General features: G+C 33.6%; 1 protein-coding gene across 2 annotated transcripts in view; it reads right to left on the bottom strand.

The window, feature by feature from the left end:
- LOC119636098 (kazrin) overlaps nt 1-14,718 on the bottom strand; it is a 74,441-nt gene extending 59,723 nt beyond the window's left edge. For both annotated transcript variants that reach the window (XM_038031231.1, XM_038031232.1), the window contains exon 1: nt 14,292-14,718. The gene's annotated coding sequence lies outside the window, so the exon portion shown is untranslated. The remainder of the gene's footprint in view (nt 1-14,291) is intronic.
- Between the last annotated feature and the right edge of the window lie 150 nt (nt 14,719-14,868).

Below are 14,868 nucleotides of genomic sequence, written 5' to 3' on the forward strand. Positions count from 1 at the left end.
AAATTAAATTTTCATAAATTTTTCTATTGCGTTAAGGCTTCACTCATACTTCAATGATCTTATTTTTGCGCTACTTTTTTAAAATGTTTAGTTAGAAACGTGGACCTAATATACACTTTTTCCTTATGATAATAAACTTTGTTTTATATATTTAACAAATTTCAAGCAAAGTGGTCGTAGCAATGATTCTGTTGAACGAGTTGAACGAGGAAGAGAGAATTTATTTAAGCTTAATCAGACCAGAAGGGGTCTTTGAGTAACGTTTGAACTTTGATCTTCAATTTTTTGTTTTTCTCGTATTAAAAAATATGTAGCCTGCGTTCATATTTATATATAGCTTGCCTGATTATGTAAACGTATATAAATACTGTAAGCAAAAACAATGAAATTTTAATTATTTTCAAAAGAGTCATAAGTGACTAAGAGTCATATCATGCTATGCTCCATTATAAAAACACTTGTCAGGATTAGTTTTAATGTCTGCTTTCGAACAAAAGATGAATTCTATAAAATAAAAATGGAGTGAATTTTTCTGTTTCAACGCAACGTTAACGAGCGGTTTTTACTGATAGAATTTAATCAACAATATTTATATATAGATTAAATTGATATGAAACGTGAATGGTCACTTTTTTCCATATGACGCATATATCCTTTACCTTTTCATGCTTAATTAATGTCAATTTTATATGATCTATAGAAAAATAATTATTTTATTAACTCGAGTAAAGAGAAAAAAATGATATCTTTTTTTAATTACTATACGAAAATCAGACAGATGCGGAACCTTACATACGGCATACCAGTAAAAGTAAGTCCAAAGGAATTCTAGTCTAATTTATCAAGTTTTTGCATTTCGTCATTAAAACGCACTTTTAATAGTGATTCGCTATTGGTCCTCTGTCTCTTTTGAAAATAGTCGATAAATATTATATCCTGCGCATCGCAACATACTAACGTCATAATCTTCCAAGTCGGCTTTTGCCTGCTTGGTCACCGGTTGCTGTCTAATCGGCTAATTGACGATTTGCCCCTCAACCGGCTCCTACATGTTGTTGTTTTTGCTGGTCAAAAATGAACAAACGCGGCATCCATTTCGAACAATCTGTCTGCCTTGAACCTAAATATTTATGCAAAAATCGCATAAGCATTTCTTTGGATATCTTTGGAATGCCAGTTACTTTACGCAACTTTATTTTTCGCTCTGTCAAAACGTATAGAGGGTCATTTTAATGTTAATATTAACCGACATCTGTTATAAAACAGAAAATCTCTCTCCCTTCCTGCCACCATTTATACGACATCCGATTGAGTTTTCTGCAGGGAGTCGAAAAAAATGCATCATCTATAGTTATTCATTCTCTTTGACCATAATCTCATCTCTAATTCATCTTAATCCACAAGCGAGCTGCTTCCTCTCTTATCGATGAATAATTAACGAAAATGTCAACAGGTCAATCAAAGTGACAAACGTTATTAGTGAAAAAGACGTTTGATTCAAATTTTCAAATAATATATTATTTTAAAATTCACATAGACTTTTTTTAAGAAAATGGGGTTAAGAAAGTTTGTTGCTTTTGCTATTTTTTGGCACAATGCAATGGAAGCATGAAAAGATAAGAAAAATTTTAATACAGTATTGCTCTACTACAATAGACGATAAGCTTGGTAAACGGTATACACAGTAACACAGTATAACTGCATTGCATTGTAAAATTTCGCAACTAAGCCTGGGAACTGGCTTGTCAATCTACTCCAGACATCCTGGCGCTATTGAACTTTGATATTTTTCCTTATCTTAGATACCTGGGTAGTGGGGCCGCAATATTATTCGCTTGAAGGCTCATTTCTACAAGCTATTCATGGCAAATAGTTCAGTTTTTATTCAGCATACCATAAAGTTATGAATCTGTTTAACTTAATCTTGTTATCCAATCACTCAGCTAAAGGCAATATCGAAAGTGAAGCGGGGAACGCCATGAGCGTCAGTATTTCAAAAATTTAATAATGAGATGTTGTGGGGAAAGGATTATAAAATCCATGTAGACCATTCCTCATGAAGTTAAACGTCTTATACGGTTAGCCGGGTGTAGCTCTCTTCGCTCGGCCTAGTACCTATCGGGTCTTCTTTACGATTTTATTTACATGAATTTTTTCTTTTAAAATAAGTGGTTGACGCAGTTTTATTTATGAAGGCTGGATGCAGAAGAAACAGGAAATGCATTGCTTACTTGTTTCACCTCACTACTTTTTCGGACTTGATGTGAGCTGACAATCATCGTAATAATCTCACTCGAAATCAACTGATGCAACTTCAAATGCGGTAACCTTTCCGTTAAGCGGGTGGTTGTTTATAAGTACAGCAAAATTAAAGAGAAATTGTGAGAACTAAAAGACAAATTATCAAGGCAACAACATGTAAAAGGAATAAATTAGAATATGTGTGTGTTTAAGGGAAAGTTTGAAGCTTTGTTCCTCATATTTCAGACGGAAGGATGGAATTATTTCTCTCGTAGCTTCGGTGTTTTATTTAAATATAACAATGAAAGCACTATAGGTCGACCATTAAACACCGTACACCATTTCCCTTGATGGAGTCACTCATATAAAAACTTTCTAAAATAAGGCGTTGTATGGGAAGTGAGACGAAAAAGTGCGAACTATTTTCGCACTTGAGCCAAAAAACATAGATATATCAAATTTTATCAAAGGGTCACGAAAATTGCGACATGTAGGTTGAAAATGAGTATACAAGGCGGGAAGACATACGGACGGACGAGTTTAAATCGATTCAAATGCGTATTGATATAAAAGAAGGTTGGTCTGCTTCAAGCCTTTAAAAACTTAATGTAGTCTTATATAACAAGGGCTGTAGAAGCATAATAATTAACGAAACTGTTTGCGACTAAATTAAGGCAAGCCTATGATTAGTATGTTTAAATTACGCTTACATTATTCTTGTCAAACGATCTATTTAGTAAAATATTCTTTTCTATTTTATATTTGCTTTTCAAGTCCGCAATGTATGTTGTGTAGTATTCCTAAGCGTTTGCATTTAGAGATCTCTTTTGAATTTTTTCATCCTAAAGGTAACGGTTTGTCAAAGAACTTTTCTCAATTACTTTATAATTTCATGTCTTTTGTTTGATAATAAGTATAAGTTACGTTTCGCTAAGATGCACATTTAATCCGTTTTCGTAAAGAATATAATTTATTAAATTTTCAAGCTGACAAACTTGTTCGCATTTCCATTTCAATTTAAATGCAAAGCAAAGCAAACAAAACACTCATCATTGTTCATAAAAGTTTTAGGGTAATTATCCTAGAAAGTAACGACACGACAAAACGGCAAAATCATAAAATTTTATTAAGAATTTTTTCATAAGCAAAATATTCTCTCCTCTTTCTCTTCCTCTTCTTCTTCTACTTTTTCAATGGTAAAAAAGATTTAATACTTGCATGTTTATTCGAAATGTTTTTTAAAGTAATAAAATTTTATGATGCAATGTTGTTATATATATATATATATACATAAGCAATCTTTTTTTTTTTTTTTTAAATATTATTTAAGAAAATATTAGTTTAAAATCCTAAAAGTAAAAAACATGCATACATGTATGTATACAAAAAAAGAAAGTTACAAAAGTAAAGTTGAATGCGAGGAAGAAAAAAAAAAAGAGAAAAGGAGAGTTCGAGAAAAGACTCTCTCAACCGGAAAACTTACAAGTCGTAGAAAACGAAAGACAAACTAAAACAAAAGCGTGCATTGAATTGAAATGTTATGCGTATGAACGAATGAATGCACAAAAGACATGTATTTGTGTATGTAAAAACAAATATAACTCCCTACTACATACTTTCCAATGTATGCATGTGTGCATGCATGTATGTATGTATTTATGTATGTATGCATGTGACTTGAACTCATATAGGTATGTGTAATGCGCACACAATTGTACTTAGGGTTCACAAGGTTACTTACTACTCTTCGTATGTGTCAGTTAGTCATCAAATTCACATTTGACTGTAAGCATTGCATAAAGAAATCTAAGCAAACAAGTGGGCTGTTGTTGCCTAAGTACACAAAACGAAGTATGAACACTTTAAATGTAATGTATATATATATATATATATATACATACATGTATATGTATATATATGACAAAGAAAACTTTAAAAATTTATAATCAATCGAATAAACTAAAGGATGGATTTAATGTCTTTGTCTGTTCGTCGGTTTGTTTACTTGTTAGAATCAAAGACTTTAACTACCGACTACCAGCAGCTTATATGCTTTACAAAAAACTGATTAGTTGCAAATGCTATAACAAACATAACAAACTGCTCTTTAATGCTTTGCTGAAGGTTATAAAAATTGTTACTGTTTTCTAGAGCACAGACATGGGTTATATTCTCACAACACACATATATATATATATATATATATATATAAGCATTTAGAACAAAGGTTTGTATAACCCGAGATTATAAGGATTATTATGCGCCACAATGCATTAGGGTGGTGCATACAAAAACTACGATTTAAAACAATTTCGCTTACTTCAATTTTTTTAATTGATTTCGAACTGTAGTTGTAAAAAGCCTTACAGATATAATAAGTTATGTATAAAGCGGAATCACAGCATCACGAATAAGAAAGTAAGCGACATTTGGACGAGAAGAGGAAAGATTTTTCGACAAATTCGATAGAAGCTGTGCTTATAAAGTCCCTTGAAGCGGATAGTTTCTGAAACCACTTGACCTCGTCACAATCCTTTTCGTAAAGTTAATAAACAACAGACGTCCCTTGCTTAACATGCTGCTTGTATAGCATGGTTTCCATACAACGCGGCACAAATTCGCGAATATTGCGAAACGAGTAATATTTCGATACAAACCGAATAATGTTTCCATACATTACTGTACACGTTTCTTTAAAGTGTATTTTATAAAAGTTTGACTTGTTGTTGTTGTTCTATACAATATTTCAGTTTAAATAAGTAAAGAAAAAAAGCTTCGTACAACACGGTACATATTGCATTGATTTACATTAGCTTATAACCGGGTCTCCATACAACAAGAATCAAGCGTCGAGACGAGACGCTGTCGTGGTTATGTCGCTGTTTACGATATTCCAGCTTAAATAACATAACGTAAAGAGTTTTGTATAACAGGGTTTCGATACAACATATATTTAAGTGACGTCGTTCTATACGATTTTTGACTTTCGATTAAGAGATTAAAAAAAGGTTCGTATATCACGGTTTCGACAAGGTACATGTGGCACTTATAAGACGGTCGCCCCATAACACGAGTAAAGCATCGAGATAACGTAGTGAATGAAATGATTTGCTTTAGGTTATATTACGATATTTCAGCTTAAATAAGACAAGGTTTCAGTAGAGCACAGTACGACACGGGGCCATGTTAGGCCTGCACAAATCAACTGTGAAGCGGATACATTGTGATAGGATTTTTTTTTTAAACTCTACTAATAGAAATTTTCGAAAGATTCTTTACCATTAAGTACCATTCCAATGTGCATTGTTTTTGTATGCGTATGTAACTAAATCCTTGTTTGTATGTGAGTCGCAAAAAAAAAGCAAAAGAAAACGAAAAAGTTTTATATATGAAAAGAGTTATTGTATTGCTTTTTATAAATTTATACTTGACATTTTTTCCTTGTTCTTATTATTGTTGTTTTCCCTCCATCTCTCTTTCTTTCTCTCTCTCTGTCTCTCTCTCTGTCAGTCAGTTCAAGGATAAAAGTCCAACACATTATGTTTCTTTATTATTACATTTGTAATTTATTAAAGCACGCATCTTCTCAGGTAAAGCATTGTTGAACTTATTTAGAGATAAAACATTTGTTGTCCTTCTACTAGAGCAGAACATTTACATTTAACGACAACAAGCATTCACAAGTCAGTGAATAAAAAAAAGAAAAAGAAGTAGAATTAATCAACGCTTCGCTTGCTTTTTTTTTTTGACAGAAATAAAAAATTTAATTTATCAAAAAATTTTTTCTAAATTTATGCTATGATATATATATGAATCTAAACGGTTAGAGGTAAAGTGATAGAATGATTTATGAATCTTTAAAAGTTGTGCAATGTTTTTAAATTTTAAAATTGTTTTTAGGAAATAATAGGATACGCGTCTTGGCAATATCGGGTAAGTATTTCCTAAAATCATTATTTAGGTAAAAAAAAAGAAAAATCATCGGTTGGGTTGCGCCGCAGTTAGGGAGCTTGATATCATAATATCCTGTTCAAAAAATAAGACCAATATTCAAGTTAAATTGCACGGATAAACTGGTAGCACTGTGATCAGTGCCAAATTTCCCATGACAAACTTCATTAGCGATTCAGCAAAGCATTTTTTCCGATTCTTACAATCGGTGATTTTGTTGGGCAAAAAAGTTGCTTTAAATTTTGTTTGCGAAATAAAATTTTTTGTGCAAAATTTCTTAGGATACTGCAGAAAGTCATTGGTGGGAAAACTTTTTCGAAATGAAATGTTTACAAATGGCATTAATAGTTGAAGAAAGGTCGAGAACGGATTGAAGATGACCACTGCCGCGGACGACCGTCGATCTCTATCGATGAAAGTCACATCAAAATAATCAAAGATTCGGTGTTCAAGAACCGTTGGTTAGCTATTAGGGAGGCTGCTTGGATTGACGGATCAGTCAACAGTATTTCAAAAGATATTTTGGGACCGAAACTCGATTGAAATGTTTGAAAAAGATCTATGAGAAGATGATATTTGATTATCAATTGGCCATGAGATGAGACTTGAGTCCATGCAGAAGATCCTTAAACATCCGATCCGACCGGGCGAATATCATCCAAAAGGTGAGCAAAGACCGAAAAAACCGCTACAAAGTCACTCAAAAACCAAGATGATCTTAACAGTTTTCTTTTATTATCACAGTGTTGCGGACTTTGAACTCCTTTCGCTGAACCACATTTCTAGCAAGGAGTTTCATTTGAGTGTTAAATGTGGTTTGCAAAGTCGGAATCGTAAAAGACAACTTTTTGTTTTTGCGTTACGATCTCACGCGACATTAGTTGTTCGAAATCATTTCATTCTAAATTCAACGCATATCGTTTTATAACCACCGTATTTACCTGATTTAGCCCTTTGTGACTTCTGGCCAGGGACAAGATTTTAACTCAAATGAATTGATACAAACTGAATCGAAGAAAGCCTTGAAGGCCGTTCCGGAAAACGACTATAACAACTACTTTGACGATCAAACAAAAAAAACGCTGGCATTAGTGTATAGCGCCCGAGAGGGGTTACTTTGAATAAGTAGATCCAAAAAACGAGATGAAATTAAACCACTTAGTTGCGTATTTTTTCAACACGGTAGCATATAAGATACATAAATAAACAAGCCCAGGGTGTTTATGTGACAACTTCCTATGATTGGAAAAACATGACCCTTCTAGTTAGATGATCATCCATGTGGTTCGCAGTCATAGCTTTTCTGTCGATTTTATACAAACCAAGCAAATTATTTCCAATTTAAATAAAATAAATGTGCAAATAAACACCTGCACTAATGAGGACAACATTCGCCGTTTCCTGGTCAGTATGGCTGCTGTCTGATTCTGCGTACATATGGTAGTGGTATTAAGTTCTTAAAATTCTTATTTCCAGTTATGTATATATATATATATGTTGTTATGTTGTTATATATGTTGTGGTTTTAGAAGAAGGGCAGAAATTATTAAAAAGCTTTATTAAAGTAGTAAAGTAGCGCTTATCGAAAAACTATTCGTCGTGTTGTAGCCAAGTATGTATGGACAGTGGAATAGCACACTTCAACATGACAATAAAATAGAAGCTATAATTAACTTGCGAAGAAAGAATAGGAGTTTTTTCCGTTTATTTGTCCAAGAAAGTGGTTTTCATAAAATTCTGTCATTTTACCTAACTAGTTTAGGGTAAACTTTTCAATATTTTTCTTCAGAGTTTAAATGAATTTTGGTTTTTTACAATCCATGATGATTAGCAACTTTTTGGTATCGAGTTTCATGTTATTCTACCATACTGGGTAAATAGTATTCCCCTTCATTAAGGTAACGCCATTTTTTTTTTTAGTTTTTGTGTCTATTTCCTCACGCATATCAACAACAATAAATATATTTTTCAGGAGTGAAATGAAATCTTTAATAATTCTTATTATTTTACCTACCCACTGACTCATTTGCAAGCAAGATTTACGCATATTGACCTGTTTTACGAATTTAAGTATTCGGAATTCGAAAGAAAACAGAAGTAAAAACATTGCAGTGAACCAGGGGCCCAACCAAATACTCTTCCATTTCCTACACCACATCGCTTAATACAATTATTATCATAACGATTTTAGAAAATAAGGGGTTATATTAGAAGTGATCGTTAAAGTGGTATAATCCGAAGCATTTACTACAGTGTTTGCCCTTTGGATCTCAGTGCACCAAATCATCTCATCTCAACATTTTCAAAATTGCATCCTATAGGTTGAAAATGGAAATATAAGAACGATAATCGGACAGAGAGACAAGTTTAGATCGATTCAAAGAGGTGGGTCTGTCTCAAGCCTTTGTCGATGTTATGCGTATGTACACACGAACTTAATATACCCGTGTACCGTAAAAAGTGTAAGGTATAATTTAATAATTTTGAATAATATAATGTCGAGTTAGCGTAAGACACACTCTGCAGAGTGGGACGTGAGTGAAGTGACTGAAGGACGGTTGGGTGACCGTCTATTTCTCTCTTTCTTTTTTCTTTGTCACATTCTTGTAACCATCACCAATTGATGGTCCAAAGAGCTTAAGTGTCCTGACATTACAAAAAGGCTATACATGTGCTTAGTTAGACCAATACTTGTGTATATGCCTCTGTTCTCTGGTCTTCTTCCTATAGGTATTATGTAGATTTAATTGAATCCGTTGAAAAGCAATTCTTCCTGTTTGCCCTTAGCGATTGTGGCAGCGAATCGCTTGTCTCTCTGCATCCTTATGAAAATAGGGTGCTTCTGCTATTCTTACCGTTCCTTAAGAAACGTAGAATTATTCTTGATGTTGCCTTTCTAATTAATTTAATTGATGGTGCTATCGATGCGCACACATTACTAGATGAGATAAATTTTAAAGCTCATAATCACTTCTCCAGGCGCTTTATTTTCATTAAACTTAATCAAAGTAAGTATAATTATGACCTGTTTGAACCGTTTAGAATTGTTTGCAGAAACCTAAATCAAAAAATATCGGACTCTATAAAGTCTATCAGAACAACTATGCTTAATAAGCACCATTTGTTTATGTCGTATTTAAACTAACTTGCAATCTTCACATCTCACTATGGTTCGACAGTTAACTGGTGTTGTTTACTGCTAGCGGTTGCCAAGCTCTTGCATGTTTGCAATGGCTTAGGGGTTTACTTGCAACTTGGTTCTCGTTGTGGGTATGCCTCTGTGCTAGTTGTGTACGTGCTTTGTTTTTGTTCTTTCTTTCTTATTTAATTATACATGAATTATTATTTAATTATTATTATTATATTTTTTTTTTTTTTCTTTATTTCATTTTATATATTTTATACTAGTTTTGAATAATAATTAATATAAGATTTACTCCTAAGAGTTAATTGAATTCGACTGTTTTTTTTTTTTATTTTTTTTTATTTTATTTGAGTTTCATATGTAAATAAATAAATTGCCGTCATATACGTATAGGAGATAGACACACCATGACTGATTGGCGACATTAAAACAAAAAAAAAAAAAAAAAACAACTTTAACATTGTGCGTCATTTGCATGAAGTCATTGATCGAAATTATAGGCAGAAAATTGTTGGATTTTGCATCAACCACAATGCATCTTCGTACGTTGCATTAGTTCTTCGCGACTCTTCCACCAAGTGAGCAGTCACGTCATATAGTCCCGCAAACATTCTTGCGTGCCTGTTCGCCTAACAAACAACGACTAGGCCCATAACATTGACCGTCTTCCAGTGATAGAGCCCGAAGGACTTTTTGCCCATCTGTCGCTTAGTGGATAAAAATCTTCAAAATTTGTAAAAAATGAGACTAATGACTAACTCGCACAATAGATAATAAATTTTTGATCCCGCCTGTAGCAATCGTCGGAATAAAATTTTAGACAAATAGTTGTCAAATGTTCAAAGTCTATTCTTTTTTACTAACCTGCAGGCATATGCTGTAGCTGTGGATATAATGTTGGAGAGAGCGCTAACTTGTTGTGTCTTTTACATACTATAATACAGTTAATATCCTACTCTATGACGTTTTCAGATGCCTAGGCATTATCAGTCTAAACCACGCGGATAAGTATTCATTTCCATTTGTTACTTTTTCCTCATTTACTTAATCATACGCACACGTACATTTGCATTGTGTACGCACCCATGCACGCAGTGAACGGAATTTTCAATTCTCTTTATAGAATAGTAGAAAATCGTGACTGCTTTTACTTGTGACACTAACCCAACGACATATATGTAAATATGGAAAGCAATATGCTGGTGTCTTATTTCTCTTGTTGAGTTTTTTTATTTTTTTATTTTTTTGCATTCCTTGTAAAGAGAAGTTGGGGATGCTCTTGAAATACGCTAACATTTCCACTAATAGCCATGCATGGGGTTATGCGAATGTGAATGTTGGTTTGCGTGAATATGTTGTAAATTGTTGTTTGCCCCTTTTTGCTTATAGCTCTCAGAAATGTTAATAATTTTCGTATATCCGCCGTTAGATCTATTCATTCGTAAACTTACTGACAAGTATGTATGTGCGTGCATATTCAACTTTTCAACCCTTTCACTTGTCAGCTTAGCTATTTTTCAATAACTGTTTTCTAGAGACACGCATGCATACACCCCAAACGCGCACATACACATATACCCATATACCCATACAAGCAATACAAGCTTATTGCATAACTTGTTTTCTTGCCATTATTATTAGTACACTGCTGTTATTGTGCGCTCGTTTTTTGCACGAGAATCTTCTTATAGAGAATTCTGCTCTTTTATAGAATACTATTTTATCCGCTTACAAATGAAGTTAAATATAACTTAATGCATGTTGTTGTGCAATATTAATGACTTTTTAGTTAATATTGCTGTTGTTGCTGTTGCTGTTGCTGTTGCTGTTGCTATAGTTGCCATTGCAGTATGCATGTATACGTACGTGTATATGTATGCATGCGTGATTTTATGGTTACGTTTTCTTCATCTGCTTTCCTCGTTCATTTTCTTTTGCGTACATGTCACAATTTTATAAATGACATGTTTATAGGATTATATGTGCATTTATCGCGCGCTATGTGCATCGTACAAGAAAACGTGGAAGTGGAAGGAAATTATCAACTATAAGTGTATTAAAGCGCCTCAAAATAGGGCAATAAATATGCCATATATGCAATATGTGCATATGTGTGCGCATAAGTGCACATACGGCTGCGAAAAATGCTTGTGGTAAAGGTTTTAATGTTAATCGTTTCATTGAGATGATAATAAAACAGAAAAGGAAAAAAAAAAGGTGAAAAAATAGTAAATAAAATCAGATCATCAGGCTTTCATTGAATATTTTATAGAATACGAAAATTGCAAGTTGAAAAGAAAACAGAGAAAGCCAAGAAATTGCGTATAAATTTTAATGCTTAGCACAACAGGTTTTCTTTAAACCTTCTTTTCGCTCTCACTATTACAAAAACCCACTTGATCCCACTAGATATTCTCCGAACGAGACATAGTTCTCAAAATCTAATTCGCTGTAATTATCGTCGTTCGTCCGTCCACCTAAAGGTCAAGCCGTTGGTTTAAGCATTTGTCGAGCGTATCGCCCATCGGTACATTTAAACGTCTACCAATATCATCAAGCTGTTTGTACAGTCAAAGCTTTAAGCTTTCGTGCAGCCATCCGGTGACCCATTCACTCGTACATTCAGCCACCAAGTCAGCCATACGTGCAACCATGTATCCAGCGTGTCAGTGATTTACAGATCTATAGATCCAGTCATCCATCTGTTCATACATCCGTCGAACTTTTCGGTTCCCTCCTTCGACGCATCAGTTCGTCCACATGTTCGACCGCATTACGCAACCAATTGTTCGATTGTTCTTTCTTCCGCTAATCCACCCGCTCTTCCGTTCATTCGTCGACACAAACTACTGTATATCAAGTGTTGGTTATGTCCATACGAACTTAGATAACGAATAGAAGTCTCAAACAAGTCCTTACGTTACGCCAAGGAAAACACATGAAAAACATTTGCCTTTGTTAATAAAATGTAAAAAGAAAAAAGGAGTTGTGGCACTGTCACCGATAACTTTGGACCTGCCGGAAATAATGATCTTAAGTGTGAAACCGTCTAGAGCACCGTTCACCGGAAAGAAAGCTTTCTCGCTGTGCTTATGAGATTTATAAAGTTGGCAGAGACCGCTCTTAAGGAAATTTGATAGATTTTTCTTTGGGAAATAACGAAATATGTCGAATAACTAACATTTTCGCAAAAGCTTTTAAAAATCTTTTTGGAAGTTTTCGAAAAGGTATTAAAAAAATTCTCCCAACAAATCTTCGAATTAAATAAGTTTTTCAACATCTACTTAAAGTTGTTCTTTGCTTCCCTTTAGCGAGGATTACATGAATTTTTCATCAAAATGTCGCCTAAGCTGGGTATAACTTTGGTCATTGAAAACTTCTGCATTGATGTAATTTAATGGTTTCGTCCATACCGGAGAGAGACACATGGAATTTTGTCTATAATTGCGTGGGAACAGCGACAGCTTGATTTCATTTTACTAGTTTATGAACTTGTGTGTGAAGGATTATCTGATTAGAAAACTATGCATGTCTAATTTGTTGCTTGCTATTCTTCAGTTTGACTGCTTCGTTAATGGATAATCGGTTTATGTAACACGTAATATAATATAATGGAGGAATATTTTATGCTTTCAGTCTGGCAGTGTGTTGCCAAATAAGTTGGATAAAAGCAAACACAAAAAGTAAAAAAAAAAAAAAAAAACAAGTACCCTACTGGCTATTCATATAACGAATTTTCAAAATTGAGCGTTGTCTCGGAAGTGATCGAAAAAAGTGATCCAATACGAACCATTTTCGAAAGAATTCGTCCGTGGGTAAGAAAGTAAGCTGTGCCAATGTGCCAAAATTGGGATTCGTAGGTTGAACGGAAGAGAGTATAACGGACAGACGGATAGACAAGCTCAGAATACTATCCCAAATGGGTCTGTGCGTGTTTCATATTTGCTAAACACAGCTTAGAAGAGCTTAAGTTTACAAAAATAAAGAGCAAGAGGCGAGCGATGCTGGTTTTGTTTCGAATAATGGATGAATTAACGCATAGCCCTATTTTTCTCATCGGGGCATACCATGCTTGGGATGACAAATTCCACAGTTTCTTGTTGAGATTGTAGCGGGCCCTGCCCGTCCAGCGCCATTAAAGCCAACATTTAACTTTCCTTGTTTTTGTCACTTAGTAGCCAATACCTAAAACCTAATATGATTATTACAACAGATTAAGAACTGTTGTATTAAATTTACAAATAGAAATTCGAACAATAAATGAGTTTTACTGGATACTTGACAGCTTACTCGAAGGTTGCACGTTCTTCATCTACCATCTGCAAGGCGTAGCAAGAATAACGAAATTTCTAGAACAATAGTAATTAAACCATCTAATGACATTTTACCTTCGGTATCGTAAGTTATTCATAAGCATTTAGCACTTTAAGGTTTCTTGTTAAATGGGATAACCTAACACACTTGGGCTGAGAGTTAATTCCATTATAAATTCTATTCACTCACATCCGTATATGCCAGTAGTCTGTAATAACTGTCATATGCAAGGCATATGCCCCGATTAAAGCGCTCTACTGAAGAAAAGAGCTCCTAATAATCTCTCTATCTCTCGCTCGGCCATATAAGCCACTTATAAACTTATCAAATAACTTAGGCAAGGACTGAATGACAGCTTCTCGTCAGTGTTAAATCAAATATTTTTTTATACAATTCTACTTCAATGCCACAAGAGTTTTGTAGAAACGCTCAAAATATTTTCAACACAGACATAAATGTCGTTTGCCGTCCTCCTTTAAAATGACTTTATAAAATCACATAATCAATTTCTTATTTTATCTTTTATTTTTAATTATTATTTAATTAAGTAAATGTGAATGTGATAATCTTTCTTACAGAAACCACTGACAACACCGTTTTGAAGTGAAACTTATAAAATGTATTACGTATTACATATTACCAGTTGATCGAATCAGGCTGTGACTGAATTAAGTCCCCCCCTCCACTTGTGGCTTGTGGCTTTTTTCTTGCCAACTGCATGCATAAATAACTAGAATAACAAAGTTTTTTTTTTTTTTTTAAATTTTTATTTCAGTTCACTTTATTTTTAGGTTAACCGTTGAATTTATCAAAAAAAAACGGAAATTAATTCTTTTGAAACTTTTGAGAAACTTGCACATGCAAGTTATTAAAATTCGTTTTCAAAAAATTTGCACAAGAGACCGCGGGCAGGCATCGTTCACTTACTACAAGTTTTTATATAAAGTATTCCGTTCAATGAATCTATGCACACACTGTACATGTTTAAATTCTCTTTGGAAGTATTCGAAAACTCGTAAGTATTTCTTTAATTTATTTGAACTTTTATTTATTTATTTATTTATTTATTTTTTTTTTTTTTTCTATTTTGTGTTTTTGTCTATTTATACGACATCCGGCTTAAGCGTTCAGATCCTAGTCAACGCATGCTATGCGTTGTTTTGTTTAAAAATGAAAATAATAGAAATAAAACGCAGTCAAGTAAGTCCTTGGTGTTC

This window comes from Glossina fuscipes, unplaced genomic scaffold (genome assembly GCF_014805625.2).
Source record: "Glossina fuscipes isolate IAEA_lab_2018 unplaced genomic scaffold, Yale_Gfus_2 27, whole genome shotgun sequence".
NCBI classification, from domain to species: domain Eukaryota; kingdom Metazoa; phylum Arthropoda; class Insecta; order Diptera; family Glossinidae; genus Glossina; species Glossina fuscipes.